The sequence below is a fragment of the Ranitomeya variabilis genome, chromosome 5 (genome assembly GCF_051348905.1).
Source record: "Ranitomeya variabilis isolate aRanVar5 chromosome 5, aRanVar5.hap1, whole genome shotgun sequence".
Lineage (NCBI taxonomy): Eukaryota > Metazoa > Chordata > Amphibia > Anura > Dendrobatidae > Ranitomeya > Ranitomeya variabilis.
Window position 1 is genome coordinate 528425278 of NC_135236.1, and position 18145 is coordinate 528443422.

Sequence of the window (18145 nt, forward strand, 5' to 3'; positions counted from 1 at the left end):
TGGCTGTAGGCACTTTATTATTAGTTACAGGGGTACACGGGCAGCAGTGGTCTGGTCAACGGAGGCCGATTGTAATGAGTGTCTGCCAGTTAGTAGTCCAAAACAACAACTAAATGTGAATGTCTCGCATTAAAACAAAACAAAAACACTAAAGGGTGCAATCATTAGGTTCAGGGGTGGGATCCTCTGCGTTGTTTCAGACCTACTAATTTTGCGCAAAGTATTTACTGTGGTAAATAGAGGACACTGCCCCTGACTATGTTAAGTACCATCATACATGTCAACACAATGGTATTGTCAGTGGCAGGTATGGAAGGATGTCAGCGCATAGACTTAACATTGGTGGAAGTGTGAGAGATAACTGTGGAAGTGGTAGAGCAATGTTTGACCTGGGGGTGGGTGAACTCTCTTGTGGCCGGCGTTACAGGCCCAAGGCCCCTCATGTTACAACAGTGTGTCTGACGTTGGGTGCGCACCACCACCACCAGAGACACTTTATTGTACTATGAGGAACCCAGTAGCAATGCCGTCGACCAAAAGCGAGTACACCCACCTCTTCAGACAAACAGCAGTCTCACGGGTGCTTGCGCCAAGTCGCGATACCACGGCCCCGTGTGGGGAGTTTGGCCATTTAGGGAGGTGTAAACATGTCGTATGCTGGACAATCAGCTGCAGCAAATTAGACATTAGAAAAGTAATTCACAGTAGTCCACAGGCAAGAGCTTTTCATAGGAAAGCTAGGTGTCGGCCGGGCAAGGTGGGGCAAAAGATTTCGAAATCCAGTTGTGGTTCATTTTAATGAATGTTAGATCGTCAACATTTTGGGTAGCCAGACGAGTCCTTTTTTCGGTTAATATTGAACCTGCAGCACTGAATACTCTTTCTGATAGGACACTTGCTGCCGGGCAAGCAAGCTCCTGCAATGCATATTCTGCCAATTCTGGCCAGGTGTCTAATTTTGATGCCCAGTAATCAAATGGGAATGACGGTTGAGGGAGAACATCGATAAGGGATGAAAAATAGTTAGTAACCATACTGGACAAATGTTGTCTCCTGTCACTTTCAATTGATGCAGCAGTACCTGTCCTGTCTGCGGTCATAGCAAAATCACTCCACAACCTGGTCAGAAAACCCCTCTGTCCAACGCCACTTCTGATGTGTGCACCCCTAACACTCCTAGTCTGTTGCCCCCTTGAGCTCGTGTGAGAACGATCACGTGCGCTGTGTGCTGGGAATGCCTGAAGCAAACGGTCAACAAGAGTTGATTGTTTGGTTGCTAATATTAGTTCCAAGTTCTCATGTGGCATAATATTTTGCAATTTGCCTTTATAGCGTGGATCAAGGAGGCAGGCCAACCAGTAATCGTCATCGTTCATCATTTTCGTTATGCGTGTGTCCCTTTTTAGGATACGTAAGGCATAATCCGCCATGTGGGCCAAAGTTCCAGTTGTCAAATCTCCGGTTGTGATTGGGTGAGGGGCAGTTGCAGGCAAATCTACGTCACTTGTGTCCCTCAAAAAACCAGAACCCGGCCTTGACACGCAACCAATTTCCAGTGCCCCCGGGAAAGGTTCCGCATTAAAAATATACTCATCCCCATCATCCTCCTCGTCCTCCACCTCCTCTTCGCCCGCTACCTCGTCCTGTACACTGCCCTGACCAGACAATGGCTGACTGTCATCAAGGCTTTCCTCTTCCTCTGGTGCAGACGCCTGCTCCTTTATGTGCGTCAAACTTTGCATCAGCAGACGCATTAGGGGGATGCTCATGCTTATTACGGCGTTGTCTGCACTAACCAGCCGTGTGCATTCCTCAAAACACTGAAGGACTTGACACATGTCTTGTATCTTCGACCACTGCACACCTGACAACTCCATGTCTGCCATCCTACTGCCTGCCCGTGTATGTGTATCCTCCCACAAAAACATAACAGCCCGCCTCTGTTGGCACAGTCTCTGAAGCATGTGCAGTGTTGAGTTCCACCTTGTTGCAACGTCTATGATTAGGCGATGCTGGGGAAGGTTCAAAGACCGCTGATAGGTCTGCATACGGCTGGCGTGTACAGGCGAACGTCGGATATGTGAGCAAAGTCCACGCACTTTGAGGAGCAGGTCGGAGAACCCAGGATAAGTTTTCAATAAGCACTGCACCACCAGGTTTAAGGTGTGAGCCAGGCAAGGAATGTGTTTCAGTTGGGAAAGGGAGATGGCAGCCATGAAATTCCTTCCGTTATCACTAACTACCTTGCCTGCCTCAAGATCTACTGTGCCCAGCCACAACTGCGTTTCTTGTTGCAAGAACTCGGACAGAACTTCCGCGGTGTGTCTGTTGTCGCCCAAACACTTCATAGCCAATACAGCCTGCTGACGCTTGCCAGTAGCTGGCCCATAATGGGACAACTGGTGTGCAACAGTGTCATCTGCCGATGGAGTGGTTGGCCGACTGCGGTCTGTGGAAGAGCTGTAGCTTCTGCAGGAGGACGAGGAGGAGGAGGAGGAGGGGGTGCGAACGCCTACAGCCAACTGTTTCCTAGACCGTGGGCTAGGCACAACTGTCCCGAAATTGATGTCCCCTGTGGACCCTGCATCCACCACATTCACCCAGTGTGCCGTGATGGACACATAACGTCCCTGGCCATGCCTACTGGTCCATGCATCTGTAGTCAGGTGCACCTTTGTACTCACAGATTGCCTGAGTGCATGGACGATGCGCTGTTTAACATGCTGGTGCAGGGCTGGGATGGCTTTTCTGGAAAAAAAGTGTCAACTGGGTAGCTCGTATCGTGGTTCAGCGTACTCCATCAGGGCTTTGAAAGCTTCGCTTTCAACTAACCGGTAGGGCATCATCTCTAACGAGATTAGTCTAGCTATGTGGGCGTTAAAACCCTGTGTACGCGGATGCGAGGATAAGTACTTCCTTTTTCTAACCAGAGTCTCATGTAGTGTGAGCTGAACTGGAGAGATGGAGATCGTGGAACTTGCGGGTGTGCCGGTGGACATGGCAGACTGAGAGACGGTTGGAGACGGTATTGTTTCCGCCGGTGCCCTAGATGCAATATTTCCGCCTACAAAACTGGTGATTCCCTGACCCTGACTGCTTTTGGCTGGCAAAGAAACCTGCACAGATACTGCCGGTGGTGCGGAAAATGGTGGCCTTACAGTGACGGAAGGGATGTTGCGTTGATGACTAGCTTCATTGGCCGAGGGTGCTACAACCTTAAGGGACGTTTGGTAGTTAGTCCAGGCTTGAAAATGCATGGTGGTTAAGTGTCTATGCATGCAACTAGTATTGAGACTTTTCAGATTCTGACCTCTGCTTAAGCTAGTAGAACATTTTTGACAGATGACTTTGCGCTGATCAATTGGATGTTGTTTAAAAAAATGCCAGACTGCACTCTTCCTAGCATCGGATCCCTTTTCAGGGATTGCAGACTGAGCTTTAACCGGATGGCAACGCTGTGCTCCAACAGGTTTTGGCTTTGACACGCGTTTTGGGCCAGATAGGGGCCCGGCAGATGGAACCTGTTGCGATGTTGATGCCTGCTGCGGCCCCTCCTCCACCTCCGCTTCTGAACTACTGCTGCCTGCACCCTGTTCCCCCAATGGCTGCCAATCGGGGTCAACAACCGGGTCATCTATTACCTCCTCTTCGAGCTCGTGTGCAACTTCGTCTGTGTCACTGTGTCGGTCTGTGGTATAGCGTTCGTGGCGGGGCAACATAGTCTCATCAGGGTCTGATTGTGGATCTGTACCCTGAGAGGGCAATGTGGTGGTCTGAGTCAAAGGAGCAGCATAGTACTCTGGCTGTGGCTGTGCATCAGTGCACTCCATGTCAGAATCTACTTGTAATGGGCATGGCCTGTTAAGTGTTTCACTTTCTAAGCCAGGGACGGTATGTGTAAAGAGCTCCATGGAGTGACCCGTTGTGTCGCCTGCTGCATCCTTCTCTCTTGTTGTAGTTTTTGCTGAGGAGGACAAGGAAGCGACTTGTCCCTGACCGTGAACATCCACAAGCGACACGCTGCTTTTACATTTACCAGTTTCAGAAGAGGAGGCAAAAGAGCTAGAGGCTGAGTCTGCAATGTAAGCCAAAACTTGCTGTTGCTGCTCTGGCTTTAAAAGCGTTTTTCCTACTCCCAGAAAAGAGAGCGTTCGAGGCCTTGTGTAGCCAGACGACGAAACTGGCTCCACAGCTCCAGACTTAGGTGGAATATTTTTATCCCCACGACCACTTGATGCTCCACTACCACTACCATCATTACCAGCTGACAATGAACGCCCACGGCCACGACCTCTTGCACCAGACTTCCTCATTGTTTTAAAAAATTAACCAAAGTAACTTTATTTGTTGCTGTAAAACAACTTACACGGTGAGCTATAACTTCAGTATGATTTCTATATCCCTTAACAGGTTGGTGAGACCACAAGGAAAATCAGGCACAATGTTACACACTCTGTTTTCTGTGGCACAAAATCACAGAGATGACACACACGCAGGACTGTCACTCAAGCACTAATGTCAATATTATTCTCCCACCTAATTTTTTTTTTTTTTTTTTATCTCAGGGAGACTTTAGAAACCAAATAAGATAAAATGTTTTTTTCAGGGACAATTTAGAAACCAAATACTAATAAAAAAAATAAAATAGCCTTTCTATGGCCCACAATTAGAGAGAGAGAGGTGGCACACCCAGGAGTCAAGACTGGCACACAAGCTGAAAGGGCAATATTACTCTCCCACTGTTTTTTTATGTATTTTTTTTTTCAGGGAGACTTTAGAAACCAAATAATATTAAAAAAAGCAAAAAAATAAATAGGCTTTCTATGGCCCACAATTAGAGAGAGAGAGGTGGCACACCCAGGAGTCAAGACTGGCACACAAGCTGAAAGGGCAATATTACTCTCCCACTGTTTTTTTATGTATTTTTTTTTTCAGGGAGACTTTAGAAACCAAATAATATTAAAAAAAGCAAAAAAATAAATAGGCTTTCTATGGCCCACAATTAGAGAGAGAGAGGTGGCACACCCAGGAGTCAAGACTGGCACACAAGCTGAAAGGGCAATATTACTCTCCCACTGTTTTTTTATGTATTTTTTTTTTTCAGGGAGACTTTAGAAACCAAATAATATTAAACAAAGCAAAAAAATAAATAGGCTTTCTATGGCCCACAATTAGAGAGAGAGAGGTGGCACACCCAGGAATCAAGACTGGCACACAAGCTGAAAGGGCAATATTACTCTCCCACTGTTTTTTTATGTACTTTTTTTTTTTTCAGGGAGACTTTAGAAACCAAATAATATTAAAAAAAGCAAAAAAATAAATAGGCTTTCTATGGCCCACAATTAGAGAGAGAGAGGTGGCACACCCAGGAGTCAAGACTGGCACACAAGCTGAAAGGGCAATATTACTCTCCCACTGTTTTTTTATGTATTTTTTTTTTTCAGGGAGACTTTAGAAACCAAATAATATTAAACAAAGCAAAAAAATAAATAGGCTTTCTATGGCCCACAATTAGAGAGAGAGAGGTGGCACACCCAGGAGTCAAGACTGGCACACAAGCTGAAAGGGCAATATTACTCTCCCACTGTTTTTTTATGTATTTTTTTTTTCAGGGAGACTTTAGAAACCAAATAATATTAAAAAAAGCAAAAAAATAAATAGGCTTTCTATGGCCCACAATTAGAGAGAGAGAGGTGGCACACCCAGGAGTCAAGACTGGCACACAAGCTGAAAGGGCAATATTACTCTCCCACTGTTTTTTTATGTATTTTTTTTTTTCAGGGAGACTTTAGAAACCAAATAATATTAAACAAAGCAAAAAAATAAATAGGCTTTCTGTGGCCCACAATTAGAGAGAGAGAGGTGGCACACCCAGGAGTCAAGACTGGCACACAAGCTGAAAGGGCAATATTACTCTCCCACTGTTTTTTTATGTGTTTTTTTTTTCAGGGAGACTTTAGAAACCAAATAATATTAAAAAAAGCAAAAAAATAAATAGGCTTTCTATGGCCCACAATTAGAGAGAGAGAGGTGGCACACCCAGGAGTCAAGACTGGCACACAAGCTGAAAGGGCAATATTACTCTCCCACTGTTTTTTTATGTATTTTTTTTTTTTCACGGAGACTTTAGAAACCCAATAATATTAAAAAAAACAAAAAAATAAATAGGCTTTGTATGGCCCACTGAATGAGAGATGGCACACACAGGAGTGGCACACAAGCCCTGACTGAGGCCAATATTTTTCTCCCACTGATTGATGTAGTGTTTTTGTGTTGAGGTAGATTTTAGAACACAAATCAAGGAAAAAAATAAATAGGCTTTCTATGGCCCACTCAGTGAGAGATGGCACACACAGGGATGGCACTGTAGCAGAAATGTCAATCTTAATCTTCCACAAAAAAAAAAAAAAAAAAACAGGGACTGTCCTACAATTACTATCTCCCTGCAGTAATGTAAGCCAGGTATGGCAGGCAGCAATAGGAGTGGACTGATGCACAAATTAAATAAAAAGTGTGGACAAACAAAAAAGATAGCTGTGCAGAAAGGAAGGAACAAGAGGATATGTGCTTTGAAAAAAGCAGTTGGTTTGCACAGTGGCGTACACACAGCAATACAGCTATCACGGAGCCTTCTAGGGCAGCCCAATGAGCTACAGCGCTGAGGGAAAAAAAAAATGTAGCTTCCAGTGTCCCTGCACACCGAAGGTGGTGTTGGACAGTGGAAATCGCTACAGCACAAGCGGTTTGGTGGTTAGTGGACCCTGCCTAACGCTATCCCTGCTTCTGACGAAGCGGCAGCAACCTCTCCCTAAGCTCAGATCAGCAGCAGTAAGATGGCGGTCGGCGGGAACGCCCCTTTATAGCCCCTGTGACGCCGCAGACAGCAAGCCAATCACTGCAATGCCCTTCTCTAAGATGGTGGGGACCAGGACCTATGTCATCACGCTGCCCACACTCTGCGTTCACCTTCATTGGCTGAGAAATGGCGCTTTTCGCGTCATTGAAACGCGACTTTGGCGCGAAAGTCGCGTACCGCATGGCCGACAAGCACAGGGGTCGGATCGGGTTTCATGAGACGCCGACTTAGCCAAAAGTCGGCGACTTTTGAAAATGAATGACCCGTTTCGCTCAACCCTAGTGTTTGGATTAGGGTTTCAGTTATAATTGGGGGGTTTCCACTGTTTAGGCACATCAGGGGCTCTCCAAACGCGACATGGCGTCTGATCTCAATTCCAGCCAATTCTGGGTTGAAAAAGTAAAACAGTGCTCCTTCCCTTCCGAGCTCTCCCGTGCGCCCAAACAGGGGTTTACCCCAACATATGGGGTATCAGCGTATTCGGAACACATTGGAGAACAACTTTTGGCATCCAATTTCTCCTGTTTCCCTTGGGAAAATACAAAACTGGGGGCTAAAAAATAATTTTTGTGAAAAAAAAAATATTTTTTATTTTCACGGCTCTGCGTTATAAACTGTAGTGAAACACTTGGGGGTTCAAAGCTCTCACAACACATCTAGATAAGTTCTTTAAGGGGTCTACTTTCCAAAATGGTGTCACTTGTTGGGGTTTCTACTGTTTAGGTACATTAGGGGCTCTGCAAACGCAATGTGACGCCTGCAGACCATTCCATCTAAGTCTGCATTCCAAATGGCGCTCCATCCCTTCCGAGCTCTGTCATGCGCCCAAACAGTGTTTCCCCCTCACATATGGGGTATCAGCGTACTCAGGACAAATTGGACAACAACTTTTGCGGTCCAATTTCTCCTTTTACCCTCGGGAAAATACAAAACTGGGGGCTAAAAAATAATTTTTGTGGGAAAAAATTTTTGTTTGATTTTTTCGGATCTGCATTATAAACTTCTGTGAAGCACTTGGTAGGTCAAAGTGCTCACCACACCTCTTGGTAAGTTTCTTAGGGGGTCTGCTTTCCAAAATGGTGTCATTTGTGGGGGGTTTTAATGTTTAGGCGCATCAGTGGCTCTCCAAACACAACATGGCGTCCCATCTCAATTCCTGTCAATTTTGCAGTGAAAAGTCAAACGGCGCTCCTTCCCTTCCGAGCTCTCCCATGCGCCCAAACAGTGGTTTATCCCCACATATGGGGTATCAGCTTACTCAGGACAAATTGTACAACAACTTTTGGTGTCCAATTTCTTCTCTTACCCTTTGGAAAATAAAAAATTGGGGGTGAAAAGATAATTTTTGTGAAAAAATATGATTTTTTATTTTTACGGCTCTGCATTATAAACTTCTGTGAAGCACTTGGTGGGTCAAAGTGCTCACCACACCTCTAGATAAGTTCCTTAGGCGGTCTACTTTCCAAAATGGTGTCACTTGTGGGGGTTTTCAATGTTTAGGCACATCAGGGGCTCTCCAAACGCATCATGGCGTCGCATCTCAATTCCTGTCAATTTAGCATTGAAAAGTCAAATGGCGCTCCTTCGCTTCCGAGCTCTGTCATGCGCCCAAACAGTAGTTTACCCCCACATATGGGGTATCGGCGTACTCAGGGCAAATTGTACAACATCTTTTGGGGTCAATTTTCTCCTGTTACACTTGGTAAAATAAAACAAATTGGAGCTGAAGTAAATTTTGTGTGAAAAAAAGTTAAATGTTCATTTTTATTTAAACATTCCAAAAATTCCTGTGAAACACCTGAAGGGTTAATAAACTTCTTGAATGTGGTTCTGAGCACCTTGAGGGGTGCAGTTTTTAGAATGGTGTCACACTTTGGTATTTTCTATCATATAGACCCCTCAAAATGACTTCAAATGAGATGTGGTCCCTAAAAAAAATGGTGTTGTAAAAATGAGAAATTGCTGGTCAACTTTTAACCCTTATAACTCCCTAACAAAAAAAAATTTTTTTCCAAATTGTGCTGATGTAAAGTAGACATGTGGGAAATGTTACTTATTAAGTATTTTGTGTGACATATCTCTGTGATTTAATTACATACAAATTCAAAGTTGGAAAATTGCAAAATTTTCAACATTTTTGCCAAATTTCCATTTTTTTCACAAATAAACGCAGGTAATATCAAAGAAATTTTACCACTATCATGAATTACAATATGTCATGAGAAATCATTGTCAGAATCACCAGGATCCGTTGAAGCGTTCCAGAGTTATAACCTCATAAAGGGACAGTGGTCAGAATTGTAAAAATTGGCCTGGTCATTAACGTGCAAACCACCCTTGAGGGTGAAGGGGTTAAGCTTAAGATTAATAGGGGTGCCCAAACTTTTTCATATAACTGTATCTCTTCATATATTTGTAGACAGCTGTTAAGTCTCCTTTAGCCTTCTTTTTTGCAAACTAAACATTCCAAGATCCTTAAACCATCCGTCCTTGGACATAGTTTGCTGTCCACTCACTATCCTGGCAGCTCTTCCCTGAACTTGCTTCAGTTTTTCAATGTCCATTTTAAAATATGGTGCCCAGAACTGGACATAGTATTCCAGATAAGGAGGAGTAGAGGGGGATAATTACTTCACGTAATCTGGGGATAATTACTTCACGTGATCTAGACCGTATGCTTCTCTTAATACATCTCAGAACTGTGTTTGCCTTTTTTGCCACTGCATCACACTGTTGACTCATGTATAGTCTGTGATCTGTTAGCATCTCCAAGTCTTTTTCACATGTGCTATTGCTTAGTTTTATTGCTCCCATTCTGTAGATGTCTTTTTTTTCTTCTTCTTGCCCAGATGTAGAATCTTGCATTGCTTCCTGTTAAATACCATTATATTAGTCACTGACCATTGTTCAAGCTTATCTAGATCCTTCTAAATCCTATCTAATGACAGCTATCCCTCCTAGCTTTGCATTGTCAGTAAATTTTATTAGTTTACCTTCAGTTTCCTTATTTAGATCATTTATAAAAAAAAAAGTTAACAACACTGGGACAAAGACATAGTAACATAGTAACGTAGTTAGTAAGGCCGAAAAAAGACATTTGTCCATCCAGTTCAGCCTATATTCCATCATAATAAATCCCCAGATCTACGTCCTTCTACAGAACCTAATAAGTGTATGATACAATAGTAACATAGTTAGTAAAGACAGAGCCTTCCAAATGGATGTGCAACCATTCATTACCACTCTTTAAGTACGATCACTGAGCCAGTTATGAATCCACCTAACCATAGCCTTGTCAATCTCATACTGTTTTTGAATAAGGATGGTGTGAGATTCTTTATCAAATGCTTTGCTGAAGTTGAGATATACTATATCTACCACATTTCCTTGTTCCATACAGCCAGTGATTCCATCATAGAAGGACATTAAATTAGTCTGGCATGACTTGTTTGCTAGAAAGCCATGCAATCCCCTTCACTTGTACTATGCTGAAATTTGGCATTAACATTCTGCAATCTTTTGTGTTGTAGGCCAAGTCACAGTGTAGTTCCAGTCTAAATAACAGATTGGCTTTGAAAAAATATTTTGACAAACAATAAACTCCATTTGTGGGAAAAAAATATTTTGGTTATGTTTCTGTATCAAGCCCGGAGCACCAAAAGTGATGGAGGGAGTATAGATTTTGGCTATATTCAGTAAGCAAACTCTGAGGATGAGAAAAAAATGTAAAGGAAATCTGGTTTTGCTCATAAAATCTGTTCCACTGAGCCACTATAACACCTATTTTGTGGGCCTGGCAGTTTTATGGAGCATTGAGTAGGCTGCTAATAGCACTTGTCATTCCATTCGCTGCTTCTCCAGAGCGGGTTTTACTCCCTATCCATAGGTAACTCACATGAAGCCACATGTTGCAGCACTTAAACCCGATGACCAAGCACAGCACTTACCATGGATGCACAGCTTATCACTTGAATCCCGTCGACCAACTTACCCTCAGATATCCTTGACAAAGGCAATTTTGCGAAAATGTTGGATTAAAATTTCTGTTGCTTCTTAATTGTCGGCTGTGAATAAAACAACCCTTTTTCTCAACAGAGCAATTGCAGTCACCCTACAGAGCACTGAGATCATCAACTATAAGCATGCCCAGACACTGACTGACAGCTGGCTCTGCAGTGCAACATTGCATTGTCAGTGTCGGGGTGTGCATGGCTGAAGGCCGGCCGCTCTCGGGAAAACGAAAAGTTCATATTCTCCCAAGTGGTGCATTTTCAGTACAGTGGCTAGGCACCTTCATAATGCAATTGACCTGCAGATTGCCCCACATCTACAGGTTAACAGCATTATTGGACCTCACAAGTTCCCTTTAAAGGGAATCTGTCTACAGGTTTTTACTGCCCTACCTGAGAAAAGCATAATTTAGAGGCAGAAACCCGGATTCCAGCAGGAATCTCAATTCCAGGCGTTTTGAGAAGTTTCTCTCCTTCGCTATGAGGACAGTGTGGATGTCTTGATCTTCTCCAGTGTAACACATAAAGTGTGTTGGTGAGTTATTAGGGTTTGGAGTCTGTAAATGTCAGTATGGGGTCTGTTAAATAAAACATTCATGTAATGATCCCAAGGACTTCCGTCTAACTATGATATTGATTATCTTTATAGAATTGCTGATTTATGTTGCCGGCTGACATAATTGCATAGGAAGATGTTAAATCTCGAAATACCTTCACAGGCAATTTATATTGACATGTTGTTCTTATGTGGAAAAGTCTTAATAAAAGGACATTTAAAAAAATATGTAAAGCAAGACAGGATAGTACATAATTTATTAAACGCTAGGATGCAACAATTATATGTTTATTTGTCAGTTCAGAGAAAGAATTTATGTTCAAGGATAGCAGAGGCCAAAAATTATTGCTCCCCTGGGGATGTTATTAAATAGGCTGACAGCACCATAATAGGTTTTTTCTAAATTGCTTAAACAAAATGGAAAATAAAAAGGAGACGTGCATAGTTTGGAGTATATGTAGTGGTTTCCAGCCTACCATTTAATACATATTCTAAAGACCTTGGCAGAACATTTCAATACAAAAAATACCTAGATGTTCAGTACCAACCATCTTGACTGATATCCTAATGTACTTCAGACATCCTTGACATGATTTCATATAAATATATATATTTTAATGAAACTCTAGATTTGCTCATGTAAGCCACCCCCGCTAAGACCAAGTATCAAAATGTGAATCTGCCATAAAAAATCCAGAATAACAGCCGTTCTGAGAAAATAATGATGCATTCATTCATTCATTCGATGCAGATCCGGTGACAGTGAACCACACAGCGATCGGAAGGCACATTAAATTCCAACAGTGAGCAAATAAACCATGGTAATATAAATGGCGAGCAGGTTGGTGAAAGTACAGATCCATTTATCACCTTATCATTTTTGCTAAACATTAAACTAAAACAAAGTAAATGAAAAACAAAATAAATCTGCAAACTAAATAAAAAAACGAAATAAATCTGCATGTGGAATTTTCACCCTCAATTAAACACAACTTTACTATAAGGCTCAATGCCAGCGGATGAGCCATCTGCGAATAGGCAACACGTGGAGTTCACACGGGACCATATTACACATAAAGTCACCTAGAACGAAAGTATCTAGACAAGAATATCTTTGAATTATTGTTTTATGCTGTCGGATTCACACAATTTAAAATTAGACATGAATATTATAGTAGACCCCTTAGACCTCTAACCATGCCGTTTTATGCCCCCTTATAACTTGTGGAGCTGTAATATTCTTGCCCTTACGATTTACCATATCTCATAATTAGTGCCAATTTCTATAACAATATGGGGGCACAAATGGGATTATCTAAGGCAGTAAATATTTCAAGTACCGTATTTTTTGGCATATAAGACGCACTTTTTCCCCAAAAAAATTGTGAGGAAAATGGGGGGTGCGTCTTATATTCGGAACGCAGGCTTACCGGCATTGTGGCGGCGACAGAGGTGCGGGCATGATGTGGCACGGTGAGCTGTATGGCGTGAGCAGGTCCCATCCATATTTGAGGTGAATCCGCGGCCCGGTATTGATGGAGAGCAGCAGCGCTGGTGAGTTACGGTATTTTCCGGTGGCGGCGGCCATCTTGCTGAGGCCGCGCGTGCGCAGATTCACTACTCTGTGTCCCAGGGCTTCAGGAAAATGGCCGCGGGAGGCCGCGCGTGCGCAGATGGAGATCGCGGCGGCCATTTTCCTGAAGCCCTGGGAATCTGCGCACGCGCGGCCTCAGCAAGATGGCCGCCGCCACCGGAAAATACCGTAACTCACCAGCGCTGCTGCTCTCCATCAATACTGGGCCGCGGATTCACCTCAAATATGGATGGGACCTGCTCACGCCATACAGCTCACCGTGCCACATCATGCCCGCACCTCTGTCGCCGCCACAATGCCGGTAAGCCCGCCGCCACCAGGAAAACCACTCAGCTCTGCTGCTCTCCTTCACTACTGCTGTGGCGTCACCTCAAATGTGGAAGGGACCCTGGCCGCTGCCACCTGAGGAAGTGACCGCACGTCTGCCACCGCCACAGCAACCTCCCCATGGACACCAGGCCATGGCGTCGCCCACCTAAGCAGGATGGGACCCTGCTCAGGTGCACGCCGTTCCGCCCACCGCACCTCAGCATCACCTCACCTCTGCCACCACCATGCCTCCTGTGACCCTGCTCTGCCACTGCCTGCCCTCAGGTAAGAGATCTTAAATTCGGACAATAAGACGGACCCCCATCTTATAAAAAATCTTTTTTTCTGCATTTTTCACCCCAAATTTGGGGTGCGTCTTATAGTATGGTGCGTCTTATATGCCAAAAAATACGGTATATTACAAAGTCTATGTGTGACCAAATTGCCAATAAAACATGTAATTGTACTGTTCTTTTTTTCTCAGTATATATTTATATACAGTACAGACCAAAAGTTTGGACACACCTTCTAATTTAAAGATTTTTCTGTATTTTCATGACTATGAAAATTGTACATTCACACTGATGGCATCAAAACTATGAATTAACACATGTGGAATTATATACTTAACAAAAAAGTGTGAAGCAACTGAAATTATGTCTTATATTCTAGGTTCTTCAAAGTAGCCACCTTTTGCTTTGATGACTGCTTTGCACACTTTTAGCATTCTCTTGATGAGCTTCAAGAGGTATAATAATAATAAAAAAAAATTTTTAGACATTTTTTATTTGGGGTGCACTTTTTTTTTTTTCGTGGCTTACTAGACAGACTTAGTGGCTTTCCGATGAGAGAAGGTGAGTTATGACCATCATGTATTTAGGATCCTGTGTTACCTAAATATTGGTGTTACCTTGAGGCTAATTTCACAGGAACATATATTGGGTCTGAGGGCTGTCCATTAAAAAACAGACAGTTCACTGAACAATGGAGCAGTGCAGAGTAGCAATCTTGTTGGATGAGATTCGCCCATTCAAATCTATGGGTATGTAAAAAATTCGGATGCCATATAGTGCCACTGTACAACATGCGATTTTTACGGACACATTGCAATTCTGTAAAATAGGAAACTGTAAATAATTAATAGATGCTGCTGCAAAAAATGGCTTGCACATGAATGAATTAAGTGAGAAAAAAATAGTTTGTTTTCCAGATGATTTTTTATATGCTCGTGTGCCCTTGGTCTAATGAAATGACTAATGAACGTGATCTCTTCAGAAAAGCGTTAATTATATTAGATTTCAGGTTTATGGTTTATTTTTCAATATCGATAACGACAGCAAAAATTATTAAAAAAAATTAATTGTAGAACAAAAGTCCAAACATGAAAGACGAATCACAAAATGTTATGTGTCTTTTTGTAAAAGTAAAAAGAAAACATATACCGGTACTCATAAATGTCAACAATAATAAAATATGTTCAATAGTAAAAGTGAGTCTATCAGATAATATTTTCAAACAGAGCATTCTAATAATGACGGTTAATAAACACTAAGCGGAAAAATACATCAAACTTTATTTATTCATCGCATTGACAAAATCAATCAAGTAAAACTGAGGCGGACACCAGGGAAGCTCGCTACAAAGTGATATATGCTCTAGGTATAACCCTTGTGATGTGATTCGATCAGTGCATTTGGAAGCTAGGTTTTCATCTGATGGCCCTTTCATACCTCCTTTTATTGCCAAACATAAATCCCAGTGAAAGCCATGTCCTTGAGTATAAATTTCACATGCTTTTACTTTTAAAACAGAAATGAAGAAAAATAAATAGATAAATAAAATACAACAAAACTTTTACAGCACATTTATCTCCGGACAAAGTTAAAGATTGATTATGGGTAGACAACTACTGCATTGCTTAATATTTAGTTATAATTTATGCTCATTTTATTGGCAATACTATTTTATTTATCTTAGTTGTCCCACATTAACCCTTTAACCCCCAATGATGAATATATGTATGACAAACAAATGTGAGTTGCTGCTCGGTGACAAATTTCTCAGAGTACTGCCCAGTAAATCCACAACATCATGCATGTTTGACTCTGAAATGCTGCCACATTGTGGTGAAAAACATACTTTAAAAGCTGCTGGGGACTAAGCCATATGGGTATACTGCCGGTGTCCCTGCACACTTCTCCTTCTTCCCCCGGCAGGGACACTGACATTCTCACCCCCAACAGATGCTCGGTGGCATCTCCTGCTTCGGGCCCCGACATCACACTTTATGCACATGCACTCCCCACTTCTTAAAGTGCCACTGCTCACACTTCAGAAATGTCCCCATCCTATGGGTGGGAGACATTTTGTATTTAAGGCACCCTCTCCTGTAGGGAGGTGCCTGAGCAACTTAAGTATCTAGTTTTTCTCTAAGCTACTAGTCCATTGTTAGGTCCCATTTCCTGTATCCATTCTGCGATCCTGCACCAGTAAGTGTCCAGTGATCCTGAGCCGGTCCTTTCTGAACTAGCTATCCAGTCTAAACCTGAACACATTCTTTCTAAACCGGCAGCAGTATCCATACTGCCTGCCTCACACACACTCCTAGTCCATACTTGCATCCCTGACCCCTGGGGTCAGTTCCTGCAGTGCCAGGGGCTGCCCTGGATTGGTACCTTGGTGACTACTAGCAGCACAAGCCTAATCTCACCATCGGAGTCTCGAGTGAAGAACCAGGTAGCTGTTTAGTTCCTCCAGGTTAATCCTTTCCCATGTTGCAGTGTGTCCACACCCACCAGCATGACAGTTGCTCAGGCCATGGACCCTCCTGACCCCAATACCCCTTCACTCTTGGAGTGTTTTGGGAGGTGACCTGCCAACCAAATCAGCAGGATTAAATCCTGTCCTACTTGTGGTCGGTGAACACCCATTAGCTGTGACACCGGCTGCTTTACTTGCACCAGTGTAAGGTGCAGCAACCTCGGCAGTTACTACCCAGAATGCAACTCACTCACCAAGAATTGGTCCTTGTCTCTCTGCTCAGCAAATGTTTGATGGAGATCCCAAGCAGTGCCATGAATTTATTAATCAGAGCACTCTGCACTATGAACTGCTGGCCCACCAGTTTGACTCTGATCGAGCTAAAGAGGAATTTTTCTTGTCCCACCTTTTAGCTGAGTGACTCACATGGCTCAAAGGGGATCATGTGACCTCAGATCTTCAGGTCTTAATGAGGAGTTTTGTAAGGTCTTCAACTAGTTGGATTGTATCACCTCATCTCCATCCTACCTGCTTTGATCTCAAACTCCTTGACTTCCCTGCCTCAAGGCTTATCCATGGGAAGTGACTCAACTTCACAATACTTGTCTTTTAAAATCTGCAGTACTTTATCCTACAAAATGAGGTTGTCTAAAGCTTTAAAGCCAAAGTAGACATCAAATAAATTATTAAGATTAAATAAGTTAATACAACTAAGTAAATGTTGTATTTACCAGAATATAATGCCTTGCTGTTGCTCAATAAAATATTAAGCTGGTGCATCTTTCTATTCAGGGGCAGACACTGACAGCTTGGGGCTCCTGTGCAAGAAATGTGTCTGGGCCCCCCTCCTTTTATGGCAACAAAGCTGCAGATATATATCTTACATAGTCTCCTTTATTATGTATATTGTCGTCCCTTATTACACAGTGCCCTCTCTTGTTATGTACAGCACCGTCCCTTACGTATTGGATTATATAGAGCTCTGTTCTTTATTACATACCGTCCTGTCTTGATAGATATATAATGCAATGATGGCTGATGGAGCATGGGAAAGCTTCTTTTCTGATGGATGACCTGATGAACTGGTTGTCTAGTCACCGGCTGCTCCATCAGCAGTCATTTTATATCTAACAAGAGAAGGGACTATGTAATAAAATCAGATCAGAAGAGGACATTCTTTGACCCTCATGGATCTCATTCTCAGATCCGTGATTTTCACAGATGTGTGAGTGGACCTATAAAACTCTACAAGCCCATGTACCATCTGATAAAAAAACTGGAAGCACACAGATATTTCACATAAATGTGAGAATGTAGAATAAGGAATTTTACAAATAACATTATCACTCCAAATCACACAGTGTAGATACAGAATAATATCTACGTCCAGGCACCTACCGCTAACGTCTTGTCTGATTAGAGTGGCTTTCTCCTGTTTTTCTCCATCTCAGAACAATACATGAAGTAAAAACTATGCCAAAATTCAGAAGTAACATGTAAATAATTAAATATTCCCTTACAGTTTATATAGGAATAAAAAAGGTAAAGTATCAAACATGTGATGTCAATTAAATGCCCTTGATTCATTATCAGCAAGTGTGACCACCTCACAAAAGCATGTGTTGACAGGCATAAGGGGGCATCCTCAATGTCTATAGGAAAGAAGGTTTAAAGGGAACCTGTCACCACGTTTTTGGAAGATGGGATAAAAATAGCGTTAAATAGGGGCAGAGGTGGGCGTTACATTAGTGTGTGTGTTATGCGTTTATTACCCACCTAAGTTGCCGAAATAACTTTGCAAAGTCTCCGTTTTCGCCTGTCAATCAGGCTGGTCAGGTCGCATGGGCGTGGTGTCTTCACCCAGATTTGGCGTAGTTTTCCGTTGGTGGCGTAGTGGTGTGCGCATGCCCAAGGTCCCGAATCCTCTTCCAGGGGATTTAAAATAGCGCGGTGTTCGTTATTGCATTGGTGATCGGTGGGCGCGGCCATCTTCCTTTGGCCGCGCGTGCGCAGAAGCGGCACTCTGCTGGCCGCGGCTTCAGGAAAATGGCCGCCGCGAT